The sequence below is a fragment of the Trachemys scripta genome, chromosome 11, assembly GCF_013100865.1.
Source record: "Trachemys scripta elegans isolate TJP31775 chromosome 11, CAS_Tse_1.0, whole genome shotgun sequence".
Taxonomy (NCBI): Eukaryota; Metazoa; Chordata; order Testudines; family Emydidae; genus Trachemys; species Trachemys scripta.
In genome coordinates this window covers 62,607,769-62,629,318 of record NC_048308.1, presented here as the reverse complement: position 1 = coordinate 62,629,318, position 21,550 = coordinate 62,607,769, and the positions used below count along the sequence as shown (strand labels likewise).

The window sequence follows — 21,550 nt, the reverse complement described above, 5'->3', positions numbered from 1 at the left end:
GGGCTTTTGGTGTCTGGTCAACACATCTGACCAGACACCGCCAGGGCCCCTTTTCGACCGGAATTTCTAGTTGAAAATCAGACACCTGGCAATCCTAAATGGCACCCAGCCACAGAAGCCAAAAATCGGACTGTCTGGGTAAAACCCAGACAGGTGGCAACCCTACTAAAGATGAGCTAAAACTAGACCCTCAAAATCCGAACACCTAATTTGAAAGGATGTGGAAGGGCCAATATAAGGTGCTGGGTCTGAATCTGCCCCTTGGGCCTATTTTCTGATCCTTGATTGGATGCTGATGAAATCTCATGAATACTTCTATCTTGTGAGATTTCTCCCATTGTGGGGCCACAACTCTCATGGGAACCGCCTGCAGCATTTCTGCACCTACAAATCCAAACCCAAAAGCCTAGCCCTCATGTGGCCGGACACTCACTCCCCACATGCTAACCTAAGCTGAATCTGTATCTGAACTCTACCTGCTCAGCCAATGACTATATGCCAGTACTCAGTGATGAGCTGCCAAAATATTAACAACAGGTTCCCTCCTCCTCACCCCACGAGGGGGTCGTGCCCCGCCCGCCAGACTCCTGCCCCATCCACCCCCCTTCCCTGTCCCCTGACTGCCCCCTGCCGCCCCATCCAACCTCTCCTCGCATTCCTGATGGCCCCCCGGGACCCCTGCCCCATCCAACCACCCCTTCTCTCTGTCCCTGACTGCCCCCCACCGCCCCATCCAACCTCTGCTCCTTCCTGACTGCCCCCCGGGACCCTTGACCCCATTCAATCCCCCTGTTCCCTGCTCTCTGATTGCCCCTACCCCTATCCACCCCCCCACATGCTCCCAAACTGCTCCCTTACTGCGCTGCCTGGAGCCGCTTGGCCGGGTCTGGGTCCGCTTGGCCGGGTCCGGGTCCACTCAGCCGGGACCTGGACCGGGACCAGGGCCGGCGCCGCAGGGCCGGAGCCAGGCCGGAGCCACTCAGCAGGGACTGGGACTGGGGCCGGCACAGCGGGGCCCAAGCCGGGCCGGGCCGGAGCCGCTTGGCCAGAACCGGGGCTGGAGCCGCTCAGCCAGAACCGGGGCCGGAGCCGCTCAGCCCAAGTCGGACTGGAGCCGCTCGGCCGGGACCAGTGCCGCAGGGCCCAAGCTGAGCTGGAGCCGCTTGGCCGGGACCGGTGCTGGTGCCACAGCTGCAGGGCCCAAGCCAGGCCGGGCCAAAGCCACTAAGCTGAGACCGTCACCGGTGCCATGGGTCCTGAGCAAGGACCGGGCTGCAGCGCTCAGCGGGGGCCAGGCCAGGGCCAGGGGGCTGGGCCGGAGGGAGCTGCTCAGCCGGAGCTGGACTGGGCCGCGCCTCCCTGGGGCCCTCCTCGCGGCCCCCCTCTGCCCCAGCTTACCTGCCTGCTGCTTGTTTCAGGCTTCCCGCGAACATCTGATTCGCAGGAAGCGGGGGAGGGGGAGGAGAAGGGGGGCAGAGCATTCAGGGGAGGAGGGGGAAGCGAGCTGGGGCCGGGGACAGCTTCCCGAGCTTTTGTTAAATTTAAAAGCCCTTTTAGAACTGGTTGTCCCAGAACAACCGGTTCTAAAAGGGCTTCTAAATTTAACAACCGGTTCCTGTGAACCGCTGGGAACCGGCTCCAGCTTACCACTGCCAGTACTGCTGCCTAATCTAGAGGGATACTGCTCTACGGTATTAAAGCTAAATGGCACGTTAATCATCTTTTAACCTTACTGAGGAAGTGCAGACACACAGGCCTGGCTGGCCTGTCAAGGCAGACTCCCCTCTGGATTAGTGGTAGTGTAAAACATCCTCAGATCCTGCCTCACAAGCTGCTCCGTGGAGCTTTACTTAACGGAGAAGCAGAGAGAACCTGAAGAGAGATGGCCATTATTTCTAGAAGCGAATGACAAATGCATGTATAATGATCAATGCACACAGCCTCCAAAGCAACCCATCGAACCCAATGCTTGTTAAAGTGCCGATCAAATGGACAACCAAACCTTTCTCTAAGAAGGGGCTCAGTAAGCGCCACTGCAACCAGCACGAAATCTTAGAAACATCAAATGATCAATAAGAGCCTTTGCACACCAAAGGCGCAGCAAATATGAACCGTCATTCGACACCTCAAAAAAAGGCAGAAAGATGGCGGGGGGAAGCTAATATGCAGGCAGTTTTCTGCAAAACACTCGTTTTTGAAATATTGGGTTTGTTTTGTATTCCATTAAAATTCTTATTTTCTCTGCCTTTGGTGAGCATCTACTGTAAATGCAACTGCATTAAAGGAAACGAACAGCTTTAAGATATTTGGCCAGAATTTTCCAAAGTGACGAGTGATTTTGGATGCCTCAAATGTTGAGTGCCCAATTTGAAACACCTCAGGTTGTGCTCTCAGCACTTTGATGCTCCAGCCCTTTAAAGAAGTTTCAGACTGAGCACTCAAAACCACTGATCATTTCAGAAATTTTAGGCCAGTCATTTATTATGCACATACATTTTTGGGTTATAATTTTAGCCCAGCTGAGACCCGGCCTCCCTTTCTGCAGGAACAAGTTTCGCACCCACAAAATGAAATAAGGCCACAAAGATGACTAATTCAGCCTCTAAGCAGTTGTTTCATGCCCACAGTATGGTAATTAGAGATATAAATACTCAGATTTGGTTAATTATGGGTGCAAAAATGCAGGCAAGTTGCAGTCTCTCCTTTGTGCATGTCTTTCTGTAGATGTACCCCCTATGCTTCTGCTCCCCTCCGACAAACAAATCAGTTCAATAAATGTATACCAGTGTAAAAGCAATTCACACTCAGAAGATTACAACTTTCTTCTCAGCATTTATGCATATTCTGTCACTAATATATATATAATATATATACACATACACACACATACTTGCAAAGGTGTGTCCTATTTGGATTCTGAAAAAAACCACAACCCTACACATCTAATAATAGTCCTGATCAGTTTATAACTGGCAGATGCTCGCTCAGGGTATAACTTAGTGAATGAGCTCTCAGAAAGCTTAGTTATAATAAGTGAGGTCACGTGATTTAGTTACATGACCCAGCTAGAGTAGCAGATGGGATTCTATTAGCATTTGAATAAACCCAAGGAGTTCTCAATTGAAAAAGACTTGGCATAAGTACTCTGATGGCCAGTGAATGCAATTTCTCAAACAAATACTGACCTTAAAGGAGATGGTTAAGTCCTTGCTAGGGGGCACAGTCTTCAACAGACAACACAAGCATCTTCTCTGCTAACTAAAGCAACTCTCTTACTCCTCTTAACCATGTTGGGAGCTACCAAGAAAGAGAAACATGAATGGCCAAGGTGGCGACATATGGCGATACTTACTTTGTCCACCCTGATATACAATAGTATATTTATTTATAGGAACCCATACGTTCAATACTACACCACCACCGCCGCCGCCAGGCCATGGTGTTATTCCAAATCAACTCTGTAGCAGCAATGGGTAGATAGGTAATTTGTATGGCCTGGACTGCCCCATCTGCAGTGAAATCCACAGGGGAGAACTTGGGGGAGGATAATTTAATGGAGTTCATCTCCCTCCACGCCCCCAGGAAACAGGCTGGGAGGCCCATCCTCCAACTGGGCAAAGCAGAATAATGGCTCTGTACTTCTGCACTCGCTCTGTTCCCCCCCCCCACTCCTGCAATGCTGCCCCATTGGACCCATGCTACCAAGGACTCCCCCACACCAACGACAGAAGTCCTCGTGGCCCTCCAGATAGAAGACTTACAGACCCAGGCTGTATTATTTTTTTCTGGTAATCTCCACGAATCTGACAGGGGGCGGGGAGAGAGATGCAGAAGAAAACAACATGGTGCACATGTGCAATTGAGAGGAGACTTCAGCTCTGTTCATCCCAACAATACTTTCACCTTGGTCTCAGGATAAAGGGGATTCCCTCACGCTCACTTTGTTACCACATACCCATTTTTGGATCATTTTCTAGCCTTGGCAATATGGATGCTCGTGTGATTTGTTCACATTTAGCCCTCTAGTCTGGTGCCTCTAAGGCTGTTGTGGGGAAAATACAAAAAGGGCAAAATAGAAAAGGCCCAAGTGTGTTCTGGGATGAGGACATTATGGACTCTAGGGGTACCTTTATTGCTTGTTTATGTGAAGTAGTGTATTTCAGTGTCCGGTAGGAAACCCACAAAGCTGTAGTGTGTGAAATTCTCCGTTACAGACATTTACACATCTCAGCCTTTCAGCAGGAACTGTTTCTTTGGCTTTTTTAAAAACAATCTTGGGGGAGGGGAGAAATCACTTGACCTCTGTGCCTAAGTTTCCCCATTCCATTAATGGGAATAATGCTACTAACTTTGTAAAGTGCTTTGATATTGACACATGAAGAGTGCTAGGTGTATGTATTTATATGACAACAGCACATCAGAGATCCCAACCACACTCAGGGTTGTGTTGTGCTAAACACTGAAAAGACACACAGTAGGAGAAAATCTTTGTGCCACAGAAGTTACAATTTAGATAGGTAAGACAAAGGGTGGAAGAAAGAAGTGTTCTTATCCCCATTTTAAAGATACATTGGGAGCTGAAAGACCACAAAGAGTATGGAGAATGAATGGGAAGAACTGTAAGTACATAAGCTAAATTATGACTTAATTAGCATCACTGAGACTCAGTGGGATAAATCTCCCAACTGGAATATTGGTACAGAGAGTATAGCTTGTTCAGGAAGGACAGGCAGAGAAAAAAAGGGAGGTGTTGCAAATATACACAACACTTGTTCCGAGGTCCAGAAGGAGATGGGGGGAGGGATAGCTCAGTGGTTTGAGCATTGGCCTGCTAAACCCAGGGTTGTGAGTTCAATCCTTGAGGGGGCCACTTGGGGATCTGGGGCAAAATCAGTACTTGGTCCTGCTAGTGAAGGCAGGGGGCTGGACTTGATGACCTTTCAAGGTCCCTTCCAGTTCTAGGAGATGGGATATCTCCATTAATTTCTTTCTATTATTTCTATAAGAGGCAGACCAGTTGAAAGTCTCTGGGTAAAGATAAAAGGTGAAAAAATAGAGGTGATGTCATATTAGGGGGACAACTATAGACCATCAAGTCGGGAAAAGGAGGTGGATGAGGCATGTCTAGAATAAAATAAAAGAAATATCCAAAACAAAAGACCTGGTAGTAATGGGGGACTTTAACTACCCAGACATCTGCTGGAAAAATAATATGAAAAACACAAGATGTACAATAAGTTCTTGGAATGTACTGGGGACAACTTTTTGTTTCGGAAAGTGAACAGAGGAACCTGAGGGACAGACATTTTAGACTTGATTCTGACCAGCAGGAAGGAATCGATTGTGTATCCAGAGGTGGAAGGCAATTGGGGTGAAAATTGCTAAGGAAAGGATGGAGTGAGAGCAGCATAATAAGGACAATGGATTTGTTTTTTAAAGCAGTCTTTAATAAACTCAGAATTGGTTGGTAAGGTCCCATGGGAAGAAAATGTAAAGGGAAAAAGGAGTTCTGGAGCGCTGGCAATTTCTCAAGGATAAAATATCAAAGACACAACAGCAAACTATTCTGATGCAAAGGAAAGATAGGCAGAACAGTAAGAAGACAATATGCCATCAGGAGCACTTTAATGACCTGAAAAATCTAAAAAGAATCCTTCAAATGGACAAATTGCTAAAGAGGAGTACAAAAGAATAGCACAAGCATGTAGGGACAAAATAAGAAAGGCTAAGGCACAAAATGAGATACTCCCAGCAAGAACCATAAAAGGCAGTAAGAAGAAGTTCTTTAAATACATTAGGCGCAAGAGAAAGATGACAGAAAGTGTAGATTCTCTGCTTAGCAGGGAAGGAGAGCTAATAACAGATAACATCCAAAAGGCTAAAGTGTTTAATGCCCATTTTGCTTCAATCTTCACTGGAAAAGTTAGTAGTGACCAGAGATATAACAAATAATTAATGCTAATAACGAGGGGGAAGGCACGCAAGCCAAACTATGGAAAGAACAGACTAAGGAATATTTACATAACTTAGATGTATTCAAGTCAGCAGGGCCTGATGAAATTCACGCCAGGGTACCTAAGGAACAAGCTGAAGCAATCTCAGAACTGTTAGCAATGATCTTTGAGAACTCATGGAGGATGGGTGATGTCCTGGAGGACTGGGCAATGACAAACATAGTACCTATTTCTAAAAAGGGGAACAAAGGACCCAGGGAATTATAAATCAGTCACCCTAACTTTGATACCTGGAAAGATACCTGGAACAAATTATTAAACAATCAATTTGTAAGCACCTAGGGGAGACTATAGTTATCAGGAATAGCCAGCAAGAACAAATCATGCCAAACCAACCTAAAGGAGAAGCAGTAGATGTGATACATTGTGATTTTAGTACGGCTTTTGACACAGTCTCACATGACATTCTCATAAACAAAGTAGGGAAATGTGGTTTAGTTGAAATTACTATAAAGTGAGTGTACAACTGGTTGAAAAACCGTACTCGAAGAACAGTAATCAATGAAACACTGTAAAATGTGGAGTCCCACGGGGTCAGTCCTGGGTTCGGTACTAGTTTATATTTTTAGTAGTTAATGACTTGCATAATGGAGTGGAGAATATGCTTATAATATCTACAGATGACACAAGCTGAGAGAAGTTCCAAGTACCCTGCAGGGCAGGATTAGAATTCAAGATGATCTTGACAAATTAGAGAATTGGTCTGAATTCAACCAGATGAAACTCAATTAAGACAAGTGCAAAGTACTACACTTAGGAAGGGACAAAACCCAAATGCACAATCACAAAATGGGGAATAACTGGCTAAGTGGTAATATGGCTAATGAGGATCTGGGGGTTAGAGTGGACCACAAATTGAAGGAGTCAACAACATGATGTAGTTGCAAAAAAGGCGAGTAACATTCTAAGATGTATTAACAGGAGTGTTGTATGTAAGACACAGAAGGTAATCATTCTACTCTACTTGGCACTGGTGCGGCCTCTGATGGAGTACTGTGTCCAATTCTGGGTGCCATACTGTAGGAAAGATGTGGATAAACTGAAGAGAGGCCAGAGAACAATAAAAATGATAAAAGGTTTAGAAAACGTGAATTACAGGGAAAATCTAGAGACAGCAAGAGAACTGGGCCCTTAAATTTAGGCACATCCATTTATATTAGGAAGGGGAAGAACTTGATAGCAAGTGTGATCTGAACCCCCCATTCAAAATTTGCAGAAGAGCTAAATGATCGAAGGAAGAAACGGATCACTGAGGCGATGATAGTGTCGCTTCATAAACAGTTATACGTTTGCCTGCATGATATCTTTATTCACGTTGACTTCAGTGGGAGCGCGGGGGGGAAGAGGGGCGCTACAATAAATCATGGCTGTCCTTGGGCAACACTCATTTACATATACTTTACATGCCCTCTTTTCTTCATTTTTGTATTTCACTTTAATTGACAAGAATATGCAGAGTTGCTTCATCTGACATGCAACAGAGCTCTTTTCCCCCTCCACCTGATTTCACTTATCCTTGGAGTTATGGAGAACACAGGGAAAATAAGGTTAAAGTTTTCCTAAATGCACATTTCATTTTATTTTTTTAAATGAATTTAAGTGCAGTAAAAAAAAAAAAGGCACTTTAAAAAAAAAACAACGGACTCAGAGCCAGACTCTGGTTCCAGTGTTACTACAATACAGTATCTAGAAAATAAACAATAAGTGGCTACTCTCCTTTCTAGTGCACCTGAAAAAAATGGTATTTATTTTATTTATTTATTTTTTAGGAAAGATCAAGGTCCTGGAAAATGTACAAGGAACCATAGAGACTCAGCCTAGGGGAAAAAAATCTTCCCACTCCCCGGCCCCCATGACTTTTACTAGACTTTCTTGATTCTATCTCACACTTGCTGGCATGTGAACACCAGGAACTATGTTGCATCTTGTTCTTTTAGCAGATGAGACAGCTAATAAATCCCAAGGCGGAGAAGCACCGTGGAGGATTTTTTCTGCTGTGTAATTAAAGCCAACAGTTACTGAATTAGCGCCAGCTCCTCTGCCCTTCAAGAAATACTAGGCCAGCAACATGAAAATCTGGAAAGATGTTACAATCTTTGTGCAGAGGTGTTGCACATAGGGTAAATATGGTACGTCTTCGAGACATCTGCCTGGTTTTGCACTTGATCCAATCACATATGTAAGAATACTGCATCTAGGTTTAATTCATTTGTGTGAGACTGTCAGACACTTGATACAAGGCAAAATGTACAGGCTAGATCCTTATCGGGTGCTCTACTGATCTCAGTAGGGCGACACGAATTTATACCAGCGGAGGATTTGGCCCCATGGGAGGTACAGTTGCCGCACATCATACAGACTGCTCCTATTCAATGGCTTCTCTCCCAGTCCCTTGTGGCTAACTCTCCACTGTGCAAATACACACTTCACTTGGGGGGAGGGGTGGAGAGGAAATGGTTGCACTGGAATCAAAGGCCCTGCATTGGGATCAAAGTATAACACAGTGAGATTCTGCTGCATTAACATCCAGGGGAGTCGCAGAGCTAAATGCCAGCTCATTAATGGTATCTGTGAAGCCAACTCAGCCTAGAAAGAACTAACATGTAATGCCGTATTTTAGCACTGAAAGTGTGTGTATCCAACAAAAGGGGACAGGCCTAAGAAGAGACTACATCCCGAAGTGGAGCTGTGCAGCACCCTGAAAGAGAGAACAAGGGGTGAAATCTTGGCCCCACTGAAATACAACAGGAAAGCTCCCACTGACTTCAATGGAAACCGAGTTCCACCCCAGGGGTTTAATCCTGTGGAAGGCAGAAGTAAGCCATGGAGGATAGATCTCCCTGATCCTTTAATCATTTGTATTTATCTGACTGTATCAGACTGTAGGTTCCTCAGGGCAGGGGCTTTGTCTTCTGATGTGTTTGTAAAGCACTTGTATGCCAACAGCAGCGTACATATCATTATGAATAACAGTCTCTAAGACAAAGGACTTCTTTTAAAATAGTCGGTGTGAACTTCCAACTTTGGCTCCCGCCCTACTGGGCTGTAAAGGCAGCACAATATGCGGAGGGAGAACTCCCCCAGCTTGGGAGCAGAGAAAAGTTGCCGTAAGTCTAAACTGTGCCCTTTGAAGGCTGTGGCATGGAGGGAGAGTCTGGTGCATCCCAGAGGCAGCCTCAAGGAGGTCGTCATAAGGCAGCGCAGCCCAGGGGGCAGCTCTAACGTAAAATGAGGACCACTGTAGTGACTGCTCCACAAGTTGTGCCTCTTTGCAGGGGCAGCTGAGACTCTGCCCCCCTCACCCTCCCCACTCCACTCCCTTGTTAAAAAAAGATGTAGAGAAAATGTATTTTGCGAAGAGGTTGCTGTGCTGGATGTTCCCAGGTTATACAGCCCTTCGTGTTCAATGCTATTGTTAAAAGCCATTTCCACATGAACCAACTATTGTAAATGAGGTAATGTCGACATTTAACTAATTTCATCCAAACCCCCTCCCCCCCCAACAACACAACCTTATTTGCTCCAGCAAATAACTGCAAACTCAAAAGAGAGAACGGGTTAAGTCTCCTCCTTAAAGAAAAGACTATCAGGCCAGTTAACTACTGGGTTTAAGTAGATGTTTTAGAACTAAGGCACAAAGCTCTTCAGCATAATGCATCTTTACAGCATCTCTAATCTCCTTTCTAGCACAGAAGGACAGTCTTGTGGTTAAGACACCGGACTAAGACTCAGATGCTGGGTCAAGTCTCAATTTTGCCATTGATTCCTGGGGCAAGGCACCTGATCTGTTTGTGCCACATCTGTAAAATGGGTATAAAACTCCCTCTCTCTCAAGCCTTTGTCTCAACTATTTAGATGATACGCTCTTCAGGGGCAGGGACTGCCGGAAAGAAGGGAGAGGAGGTGGTGCTTGTGAGGTGATGGAGTTTACACATATTTGGTAGTGTTTTATAAACAAACGCGGGAGAAAATACCACAACATTTTAAAAGAAATTTAAAATGGGGGCTCTACTTACAAGTTTTCATTTTAAAAGTTTTTAAGTTAGTGTCTCTTTAATTTCCATGATGCTTCTACAAATATTTTCAGTACAATGTTGTCAATTTACTCCTAGCAGTTTGCCCCTTGTATTTAACAGTTTTACTGGGGGGAAAGTATCACTAAAATAATCAAACATTTGTGTGCAGGGTGGTTATACTTAAGTCAACGCACAGTATTTTAATTACATGTCTTAATTCAAGAGTGTACTGTTGCTTAAAGAAACATACCAAATGGGAATTCATTCCATGCAGTTTGGAATCTAAAATCATTGATGCAGGTTAAATAAATTCTTGAATTGAACAGAAGTAATTATTTTTTCATCCTTTGGTCTTAATTCAACATACAACAACATACAATGATCTTCAATGTAACTATGCAAAGATTAAAGCCATCGTTTTTTTAACAGGGGTACCTAAGGCAGCTAGGTAATAGCACCCTGATTTTCCGAAGTGCTGACCACTCACAGCAGTCATTAAAGGCAGTGAGAGCTTTTGGTGTAGCACATTTGATAATCAGGCTACTATGATTTGCGTGCCTACATTTAGGCAGTTGGGTCTGTACGTTTTGCCTTAAATTTTTTAAACAGTTAAGATAAAGTCTATTTCACATGCAACAACAAACCAAACATGAGAATCTAATGGAAAATACTAAAACTAAATAAAAGTAAGATTTTCTTCATTACCTACTTTGTATTTTAATTATAGCCTCTTAGTGGTACTCATAGCCATTACTCTAAGGTTAGGAGGTATCACACTGCCAGACAATTTGACTTTTCTTTACAAAAATGCCCCAGGGAGTCTTGCTGAAAAGAAAACAGACCCTCCATTGAAGGATTGTTGTTGTAACTAACATACAATACCAGCAATGATCAAAATTGTATTGAGGCATTTCTGTTACCAGTGTTGCCTGGTACTTCCTGTATTTCTGAAGATCAGGGGACAAATTCTCTCAGCTGGGACTTCGGTGGAACAGGGCCAGTTGTTGCCAGATGAGGATCTTAGGGTTACCATACGTCCTCTTTTTCCCGGACACGTCCGGCTTTTCGGCACTCAAACCCCCGTCTGGGGGGAATTGCCAAAAAGCCGAACATGTCCGGGAAAATGCCGGCCAGGCACTTCCCCTCCCGCGGCGGCTCTGCTCCTCCCCTGACTCTTTGGCTCTGTTTAAGAGCCGGGCTGCCCAAGCGCTACCGGCTTCGGGCAGCCCCCATGCCTCTGGACCCTGCGCCGTCGCAGCCCGGGAGGGGAAGTGCCCGGCTGGGGGCGCAGGGTCCGGAGGCAAGGGGGCTGCCCGAAGCCCAAGTGCTACTGGCTTCACGGTTTGCCGGGCAACCTCCAGACCCTCCCAGGCTCCAGCTGCACTGGGGAAGCGCCGGCCGGGGGCGCAGGGTCTGGGGGCTGCCCGGCAAACCGTGAAGCCGGTAGCGCTCGGGCAGCCCTTTCCGCGTGGCTGGGAGTGGGAGGGAGGAGGGGCGGAGTTAGGGAGGGGAAGGGGCGGAGTTGGGGCGGGGTTGGGGGTGTGGGGAAATGGGCGGGGCCAGGGCCCGTGGAGGGTCCTCTTTTTTTGTTTGTTAGATATGGTAACCCTAGAGGATCTGGCTCCACTGCTTCAAGTTGCTTGGTGCAAATGTAACCCACACACCTCCTGGGTGTGGTGTTCTGTCCCATCCAGTGGCACTGAGACCATTTAGAGAGAAAGAAGGCAATTAAGGAGTCTGTTCTACAGCCTTAACTAACAGGCAGTTGGCTTTTAGCTCATGCAGTAGAGGCTCATGCACTAAGCTCCCAAGATCCCCAGTTCGATTTGGCCCGCTGACGACCTGGGTCTGTTGGTGTTACACAATCCCATGTTAATTTTATTAAATGCTCACCTTGAGCAAAGAAAACATAGGACTCCTTAACCAGTACCCCTCTTCTTGCCCACTAGGAAAATTTTAGCATTTAAAAATTGAGGCTGGCAGAATAGAAGTCAGACCTGCATTTATAATTCTGTACTTTCCTGGTGCAATCCTGCACTCAGTAGTACCAGAGAGTTTTGCCTGGATACAAACGGGTGTTTCTGCCTGTGCACAGGCTGGCATGATCAAGCGCTCTGGACGGTACTGATTCACTGAAACAGACCCACCGCCAACTGTTTCTGCACACTTGCAATCTTCCACACTCTGCACACTTCCACTATCCGTCCATTGCACACATGAAAGAAGAAGGAAACACTAGAAATTCTGGTCTGAAACAAAGCATTGCACTGCACTGGGAGCGTGGTTCTGTGAGGCTGTATTCATCTCAGAGCAAGCTGCACGGAGACACAATCAATTCCAACTCAGAGCCAGAGCCAAAGCAATTGGCACTTTTAGCAGAGAAGAGCAGCAACAGCTCTTCGTCTACGGGGATATTTTCCTGTGTGATGGGTTATGTATCCATGCGTCGTCTTCAAAATATTAATGGGATTTGCAGGCATGTTCCCGTGTGCTAATTAGGAATATTAAATGAGTTCAGAACAGCAAATTGGGTTGCAAATACAGAAAAGGTAACTTTTAGGCTAATTATCAGTTGTTACATCAGGAAAAGATATTAATTAAAAGGGATGGTGGAAACAGGAGCTTTGAGAGCAAAGGTGGTTGCTGCCTTGCACTTGGGAGACCTGGATTCAATTTCTGGTTCGGCCACACACTCCCTATGTAGTTTTGGGCAAGTTATTTGGGCCCAGATCCTCAAAGGTATTCAGTCAGCAGTCAAACTTCCATTGATTTCAATGGAAGTCAGGAGCCTAAAATATCTTTGAGGATTATGGGACTTAAGCACCTGGAAAACTACTGGACTCCACAAACCCTGAGTTGCGAACCAAGGCTCCCTCTACAATGAAGGGGAGAAAGAGGAGCCTCAGAATGGGATCTGAAAGACAGCATGCTAAGTGGGGAGACACCTAAACCAACCAATGCTGACAGTCGTAAGCCCCACCCCTTCCAGAATCTTTTCCCAAAGGGAGATTACACAAAAGCACCTGCGAAACTTTATTAACTAAGGGAATAACTATTTCTGAGGCTTCACATTTTGAATGCACCACTATGATGCAACAAAACTTTTGTAATCTGATTATTCAAATAGTGTATTCCAAGTCCCACAGCTGAGTTAACAGCAAACAGATCAACTGACTTCTTGTCTCTGAGGTCTCTCCAGATCTGTGGAAGTTTGAGGTAGGCACCCAACTCTCATTGACTTTCAACAGAAATTGGGCACCTGACTCCCTTAGCCCTTTTGAAAAATCTCAGCTTAAAGCAACAGACCCAAACATGGCAAGATCTTTTTATGCATGTAGTGTCTGTCATCCCAAAGCACTTTACAAATGATATACACCCCTGAACTACTTCATCCCTGAAATGCACCCACCTCTGAGATGGGGAGTGGTCGCAAGGTGTATAACTGTAATGGAACATTTTGTATAATAGCAGGCTAGGCAGGAACTATTTTGCCAAGGGCATCAGGGCAAGCCTCTATTTTTTTTTTAAACCAACAGGGGCAACAGGGTCTTTATCATCCAGACGGAGCAGAGAGGGTACATTTCTAAGGTCTTGCCCCAAAGCCTTCTTTATAGAAATTTGCACCGAACTCAATGGAGCCACTGCAGAAAATCTGCGGTACCTATAGATCCCATTACCATAGCATCTGAGCACTTCACAATCTTAAAAGTCTTTATCCTCCCTTTGCCCCGGGAGAATGGGATTATCCCCATTTTACTGAGGCAACACTGAAGAACAGAGAGGCTAAATGACTTGCCCAAGGTCACACAGGAAGTCTGTGGCAGAGCAGGGACTTCAACTCTAGTCTCCCAAGACCCAGGTTAAAACTCTAACCACTGGACCATCCTACCCTCTCTAGAAATAAAAGGCTGACTGGCCCATGTCAAAATTTGAATCTGCTGTCCTCAGCAGTCTAGGTATTTCAAACCTGATGATTTTCACAACTAAACAGATCCCTCTGCTATAAGGATGCAAAAAAATAAACAACAGCAGTTACAGTAGAGCGGTTATTTGCATGTTCTCCAATACACATATGTTTAGTTCTTTTAACTTTAAAATAACCAGATGACACCAGTATCAAAAAGGCAAGCACATTGACAAGTAAAGTAATTTTTAACTAAATGTTAACATAAAAAGTAGAACTTAAAATGCTGGCTTTGTGCATGGCTGTAATGGGAGCTGGCTGGAGCGGATACTCAGCAGTATATCTCTCAGTCTAAAACACAGGAATTTGGTGTGCCACTCCCATTAACATGTGTAATTCCCCATGCACCAAAGTGAGCGTCTACTCTTAGGAGACACTATAACACCTCTTTGTGGTGATGCATGTTTACGCCTGCAGCAGTTAACAGCTGACAGTAAGAAAAATAAAAATAGCCAACTCTCCCTTTGATTGTCATCACATTTTCCCTTTTTTGTCTGTGACATGTTTTCATCTTGTGACACTTAACAGACCTGCAGTATGGAAAAATCTGACATTCCCTCTATACACCTTCAATGTAGGCAGCTGACACAAAAACCCTCCATATTCTACCCTAGTAAATAACTTAGAGCCCGCTCCTACTCCTACTGAATTCAACAGAAAAACTCCCATTGACTTCAAAGAGAGCAAGAAATTGCTCTTCATGTACAGCTTGGTCAGTGGGGTTGATCTTTTAAAAGACTTCTATCTGCATGGAAACATGAAGGTCAGACTTATAGTCTCTTTAGGAGAAGTAAATAAGTCTGATTTGGTTACAAGTCACAGAAAAGCTTCCAACTGTGAGCTACCACCTGATATTGAAATGTTCTCTCCCCACTACTTCCATCTACACATTTCACATTCACCTTAAAGTTATGATGTCTCTTCCTTAATATTGTCTCATTACACTTTATTTAAGGAGGCAGTGTGGCCTAGTGGACGGAGCATCAGACAGGAAATGAGGAGACCAAGATTCTATTCCTGCCTCTGCCACTGACTGAATGGGTGACCTTGGGCAAGTCACGTCACCTCTCTGTGTCTCAGTTTCCCCATCTGTAAAATAGGGATAATGATACTGATCTTCTTTCTAAAATGCTTTGACATCTACTGATGAAGAGAGATCTATTATAGGGGGGTTTATTATATTAAAAAGAAAGGGCTTGGTCCTATTCCCATCTGAGTCAATGACACAACTCCCATTGACTACTCTAGTGCAGGATCAGGGCCAAATTGCCTTTAAATGTTATCCTTCTGCCTGCCAGACTGCTGGAATGGTATGTGGCATCCCTCACATGCCATTTTCATCCCTAATGAGCTAGTAAAATAAGGGGAAAGTAGCAGCAGTATAAGGCCCTAATGACCTCTCCAGTAAATTATTCACCAGACTCAACAAACCCCATCAAAGCTTAGTTTTTACACTGAGCCTTAACTAGCAGCAGACGGTTTCACTTTTACAATATGTTGTTTCCTTTTCAAGGTCTTGTACCACCTGTTCCTTTCGCTCACTGTTTCTGCTTGAAGACATTGCCAGCAATTGAGTTTGTCATCAAAAAAATTTAGAACACATACTTTGTTAAGTAGCCAGCACTAAGGAGCTGTTGGCCTGGCCTCAATATGGAGAGCTTCCCAGGCGCTCTCTCAATAACATTTTTCTGGCCCTGCCTCTGAGTTCCACATCTAGCAATCTGATGCTCAGCCTAACGCTCATTTCAGCCTTTGCTGTGACTCTCAGAACACTACTTTCCCAGCTCCGCCCGTTTAGACGATAGGTAGTTTAGCGCAGGGGTAGTCAATAGGCAGACCACGGGTCCAATCTGGACCGCTGGACACTTTTGAACGGACCCCAAAATATTTTCATTGACTTCTTATGATCATTTTTTATTATTATTATTATTTTCTCTGGAGTCTGGACCTTGACTATACCTTGACCAAGAAATTTGGATCTTGACAAAAAATAATTGATTACCCTTGGTTTAGAGCATTCAAAACAAAACTCCCTACTTCCAGGCTTCAGCATGTCTACTTGCCTGTGGCATCAGCAAAACCAGTCTGAATGTCCAGACGTTGCTAAACAGAACAGACAGCAGGCAAGGCACAACCCTGGTGTAAATCAGTGTGGCTGCATTGACTTCAATGGCACTATGTCAGTTTCCACCAATTGGGCATCTGTCCCATGGGACCTAATATTGCAACCATTATTCACATAAGTACTCCTCTCTTGTTCAATGACATCACCACCCCACACCCCACCCAGTGCCTGTACCTTTCCTAATGCAGATCCAAACACAGGAGAGAGCCTTCCACTGGCTCCTAAGAATGAAATAGGGCAGGGGCCACAGAGGCATGTGACCTCTCCTCCCACATGGTAACAGTTGGGATCCACACACAGATCTTTAAGGCACAGTCCAGCCCACAGATAAGGTCTGTTAACTATGTGATTCTGTACCCATAACAGACCCATCCATTGTGTGCATCTTTAGAACTTCACACTACTGACCTGCTAACAGCTTCACTGCTGCTCACCGTTAATGGGAGTGCCACACACATGCAGTAAATCAGCATGCTGCATATTCTTGCAATGTTTTCTTGGGAGGATAGGCAACATTAAAGCGGCTGCTTCAGATTTGCCATTCTAAATGCAAGAACTCTGTCTCCCTGACTACCACTCGGTACCTGCTCATTTCCTCGGAATGGACTGAAAACCTGCCAGGCTCAGAAAAACGGGCAAACACAAAGAGAGCTTAAAGTCACGGGCAGCTAGTTATGTGTGCTCTCATGACCAGGGTTCAGCAACTTCATAGATTCCAAGGCCAGAAAGGATCACTATGATCATCTAGTCTGACCTCCTGTAGAACATTTATAATTATTCCAAAATAATTCCTACAGCAGATATTTTAGTACAACATCCAATCACTGTTAGAAACGTATGCCTTATTTCCAGTCCGAATGTGTCTAGCTTCATCTTCCAGCCATTGGATCATGTTCCACCTTTCTCTGCTATATTAAAGGGCCCATTATTAAATATTTGTTCCCTATGTAGGTATTTATAGACAGTAGTCAAGTCACCCCTTAACCTTCTCTTTGTTAAGCTAAATAGATTGAGCTCCTTGAATCTATCACTATAAAGCACGTTTTCTAATCCTTTAATCACTCGTGGCTCTTCTCTGAGCCCTCTCCAATTTACGAACAGCCTGCTTCAATTATTGACACCAGAACTGGACACAGTATCCCAGCAGCAGTTGCACAGTGCCAACTATAGGGGTAAACTAACCTCTCTACTTCCTACTTGAGATTCCCCTACTTGTGCTTATGCAAACCTAGGCATTACAGATACAATACATTTCCATCTAAGGTACTTATCAGGCCCCCTATTACCACAGTACTTGAGTATCTCACAATTGTTAGCATATTGTAACCTCACAACATCCCTGTGAGGTGAGGAAGCGCTATTTGGCCATTTTATAGACGGGGAACAGAGAGACTATGGCCCAGACTTTTAAAGCTACCTAGGCATTGCTGTGCTCAACATTGCAATGCCTAATTGATTCAGGCACTTAAATCTCATTTTCAAAACACATTTAGGAGCCTAAACCCTCCTGACTTGTCCAAGGTCACACAGGAAGCATGTTGCAGAACAAGGACTTGAACCCAGGTCTGCCAAGTTCTAGGCTAGCATTCTAACTACTGGGTCATCCTTCCTATCCTCCCCTTCACCTAGCACTACCTTGCTTTTGTGCTATGTCCTCACTAACTCGTAAGTGGTAGTCACCACTACAGTGCCTCTTATGCGTTAATATTATTTTTGATATAATTACCGTCATCATTACAGATAAGAGAAATATCAGTAATGATTAATCAGCACATGGAACCTTGTGGCATATTGTTTGGGTCACTTTTGATGACACTATAGCCAAAGTGTGTGTGAGAATGTGTTTATATTTCTCCCTGGCTCTCATTTACCGAGTGTGTATATTTTTCCTTTCTGTTTCTCCTATGCCATGTGTATTTTGAGAAAGCCTTTAGTTTCTCTAAGGCATTAAAGAGAACCTATCAGAGACATCTCGGAAGACCTCACACTTATATGTGAACAAATGCCTCTAAAAAATAACTAAACTGTTAATTCCTGGATCCTTATAATTTAAAACAAAAACAAAAACACAGAAACAAACAGAATACCCATTTCACTGAAAGACAAAGGAGCAGACAGAGCACAATCTGAACCACTGTTTGTAAGAAAACCACTGTTTTAAATTATTGCTGCGTATTGACATAGAAAATACAGGCATCACCATTAAAAACAAAGCAGTAAGAGAAGGTGTATTACTTCTGTTTAAACCAATGAAATTACACCAGGGATTAATTTTGCTGGTACTATATTACCTGAGAAAAGTGACAGTGGTGAACTACTATTCTGCAGTGGGATGACAGCTCGGCAGTCTAGAAGACAGAGCAAATTCTAGTTATTTGCTAAGCTCTGCCAATAGTCTGGGAGCCAGATAAAACAGTCACAGTCCCTGACCTGAAGAGCTTGAAATCTCAAAGACAGAAGCAGAAAAGATGGGATGCCCTGAGAACAGCGGTTGTGTATCATTTTTAGAGGAAGGAACAAATGGGACATTAGTGCCCCGCCCCCCCATTGACCATCAATAGGACTTTCACCTACTTAAATGCCTTTTGTGCTTTTTTAAAAAATCTTATCGTTATTTTTGGTTTGTGCCTTGTGGAAGTTATAAGGAGTTAGAGATGGTCAGGAAATGCTTATTCTCCCTCTCTTCACTGAGAAATGTTGATACAAAGAAGTTTTTTCAATGACAATTATCTAAGAAAAACACCAAACCAAAAAAAAAAAAAAAAAAAAAGTTAAGCTTAAAACGGACCTTACAAGTTTTCAGTTGTTATCTAGCAGTTTGATTACACAGAAGTTTTAACAGAAAAAGTTGAGTTTTTGTGAAAATGTTTCAGGTTTTCATAGACAAACCAAACATTTTCTCTATTGAAAATTTTCAATCAACCTTACAGGGAGTCTTTAGGAGGGACCTGGATGGTTTGGTGAAGTGGGTGGGGAGGATGTTCCATGCAAAGGGGCTACATAGAAAAAGGCGTGGAAGCTGCAGCATTGAAATCGACATTGCTGGTAGAGTGGAGGGGTGAGGAAAATGCAGTGATATGAGTTTGGATATGCAGATGAGAGAGAATTTGTGTAGCGCCTTGAAGGCCAGACAAGAAATTTAACCTCAGTGGGCTGGGCAAGAGGGAGCCAGCATAGGTATCCACAAAGTGGTGAGACAAGGTCAGAGTAAGAGAAAAAGAAGATAATTTTTGTAGCTGGATTTTAGATTGGCAGGAAGGAGCAATATGGGTATCAGGGCGGCTGCAGTAATGCAGGTGAGAGGCAATCAGGGCAGGGAGAGATGATTTATCAGTCAAGACAGAAGGGGACAGGTGAAGTTCTGTATGTATTGTGGAGATGGAAACAGCTGGATCTGAACATGGCCTGGATTTGTGGGGGAGGGGAGGAGAGGAGAAAGAAGATTAATATTGGTGAAAGAGAAAAGTTGGGCAACTAATAAAATTTCAACTGAAAAATCTTCATTGGGTCTTAGGCTGTGTCTTCCCTTGGCAAATAGATGGAAATTGCTATACGTCTGGTTTACTAAAATGCAATTCAGATAATTGATTACTACATTTAATTAAGAAGTAATTTCTCTTCCCTTTGTGCACAGAAGAGAATAAAACTTCTCCACATGGTCAACTGTTTCTGGATATTATCAGATCAAGCACAGTCTATACTGTAGCTAAATGGACGATGTGAGTCGTTTAATAGCAGATGTTAAAGAACGGAATTAACATTCTTCTGAAATCATTTTTGGGAAGCACAGTCCATCCTCAGAAGGTCACTTAACATCTCATTAACCTGTTCTAACTTCAGTGAAGCAGCATCTGTGTGGTTCCATGTACACTGGTCATAAGCCATTGCCATATCTTTACTGCATCATTCAAGTTAGCAAATGCACCTTCAAAAGTCATAGCCCCATGTGCGTATGTGCATGGACATGTGAAGACATTAAATGGAATGGAAGGGGCTAAAGAAGATAATCCACACCCAGGTACTCAGAAATGTTCTGCACACATTCCTCTAAATTTGGAAAATCTTGGCTCTTCATTTAAATGCTTAAATGTGACCCAAGCACTTTTGAAAATCTTGCCCCACCTGTGGGAGCCAAGCACTTCTGAAAAACCTGGCTCAGAGCAAGCAGAAGGGTTTCTGGAAATGTTCAAGTTTTTTCATTTCTTTCTATTAAGTTCTACAGAGGTAGAATTAAAAGTCTGCAAAATCAATTTCAAATGCAGTGTTTCCTAAGGAAGCCAGGCTTAGCTTTGATCTTTGGGCTGAGGATTATCTCATACGACATGTGTATGAAGCATCTAGCAAAATCCCTCCCCACCCCACCCCATGTTAGTTGTGACTTTTAGGTCTTACTGTAATAGAAGTGATAGTATGGCAAAATGTGTGAATGAATTGATCAGATATGTCAACTAAAACCTATTGTTATTTGTGATTAGGTTTTATTAATAGCAGGCAGCACATTCAGGTACATATTCTCCAGGATTTAGGCACAGATTTCTAAGGGTATTTAGCTGTGGCTGCATTCAGGATAGCAATGCCTAAGTACCCTTAAAAATCTGGACCTCAGTGCTCAAACCTGCTCACACAAAGTAAAAGGCAAAACTCCGACTGGCTTCAACAGTGTACTTTTAAAATTAAAATCACTGGTGTTAGACTGACTTACAGCTTCTGAGGACCTGGCCCACAGTGCACATCTACAAAGCCAGGTAAGTGCCCCTTTGCCATGCAGTGACTATTCAGTACTTGTTTTAACTGCACATGTTCAAGTCAACAAAGAGCTGCTAACAAAGAAAAAAAACGATGCCTGTTTACTCTCCTATTGAAGTCATGCAGAGTTTTGCCATTGACTTAGTGGCATCAGAATCAGGGCAAATAGCAGTCTGAACTTATACATGGGCATGGACAACTATGGCTTGGGGGAATTTTATCTGCCCCTCCTCCCCAATTCAGTGGAATCCATGTATCCAATCTAATTGGGACGAGGGAAAGATCAGAATCAAAAATTCGGATAATCAGGAGAATTAGCAGGGCTCTGGCAGTCAGCCCCAGGAGACCGGGCTCCAACTGTCAGCCCCGTCACCCGGGACTGACAGCCCAAGCCCTGCTGCCCGGTTAGGTTAATACAGAGGGCCAGATAATGGAGGTTTGGATAAATAAGGTTCTACTGTATTTTTAACTCATTAAAAGATTTCATTTTATCACCTGGAAAACACAAACAGTACATGTTGTTTGTAGTTCACTCAGTCAATCCTCACTTAGTAAGAATGGCATAGGATTTCAGAATTAAAAACACACAATCCTTGGGCAAACTGGAGCATTTAGCTGGCCTCTTGGTTTTCTATAGTCACTGTGTTCTTTGTAGGACAGTCTAGAATGTAGCAGACTGAAGAAA

General features: G+C 44.0%; 1 protein-coding gene across 24 annotated transcripts in view; it reads right to left on the bottom strand.

Annotated features, from left to right (window-relative positions):
* MAP2 (microtubule associated protein 2) overlaps window positions 1-21,550 on the bottom strand; it is a 350,150-nt gene that overhangs the window by 259,201 nt on the left and 69,399 nt on the right. The window lies entirely within an intron of this gene.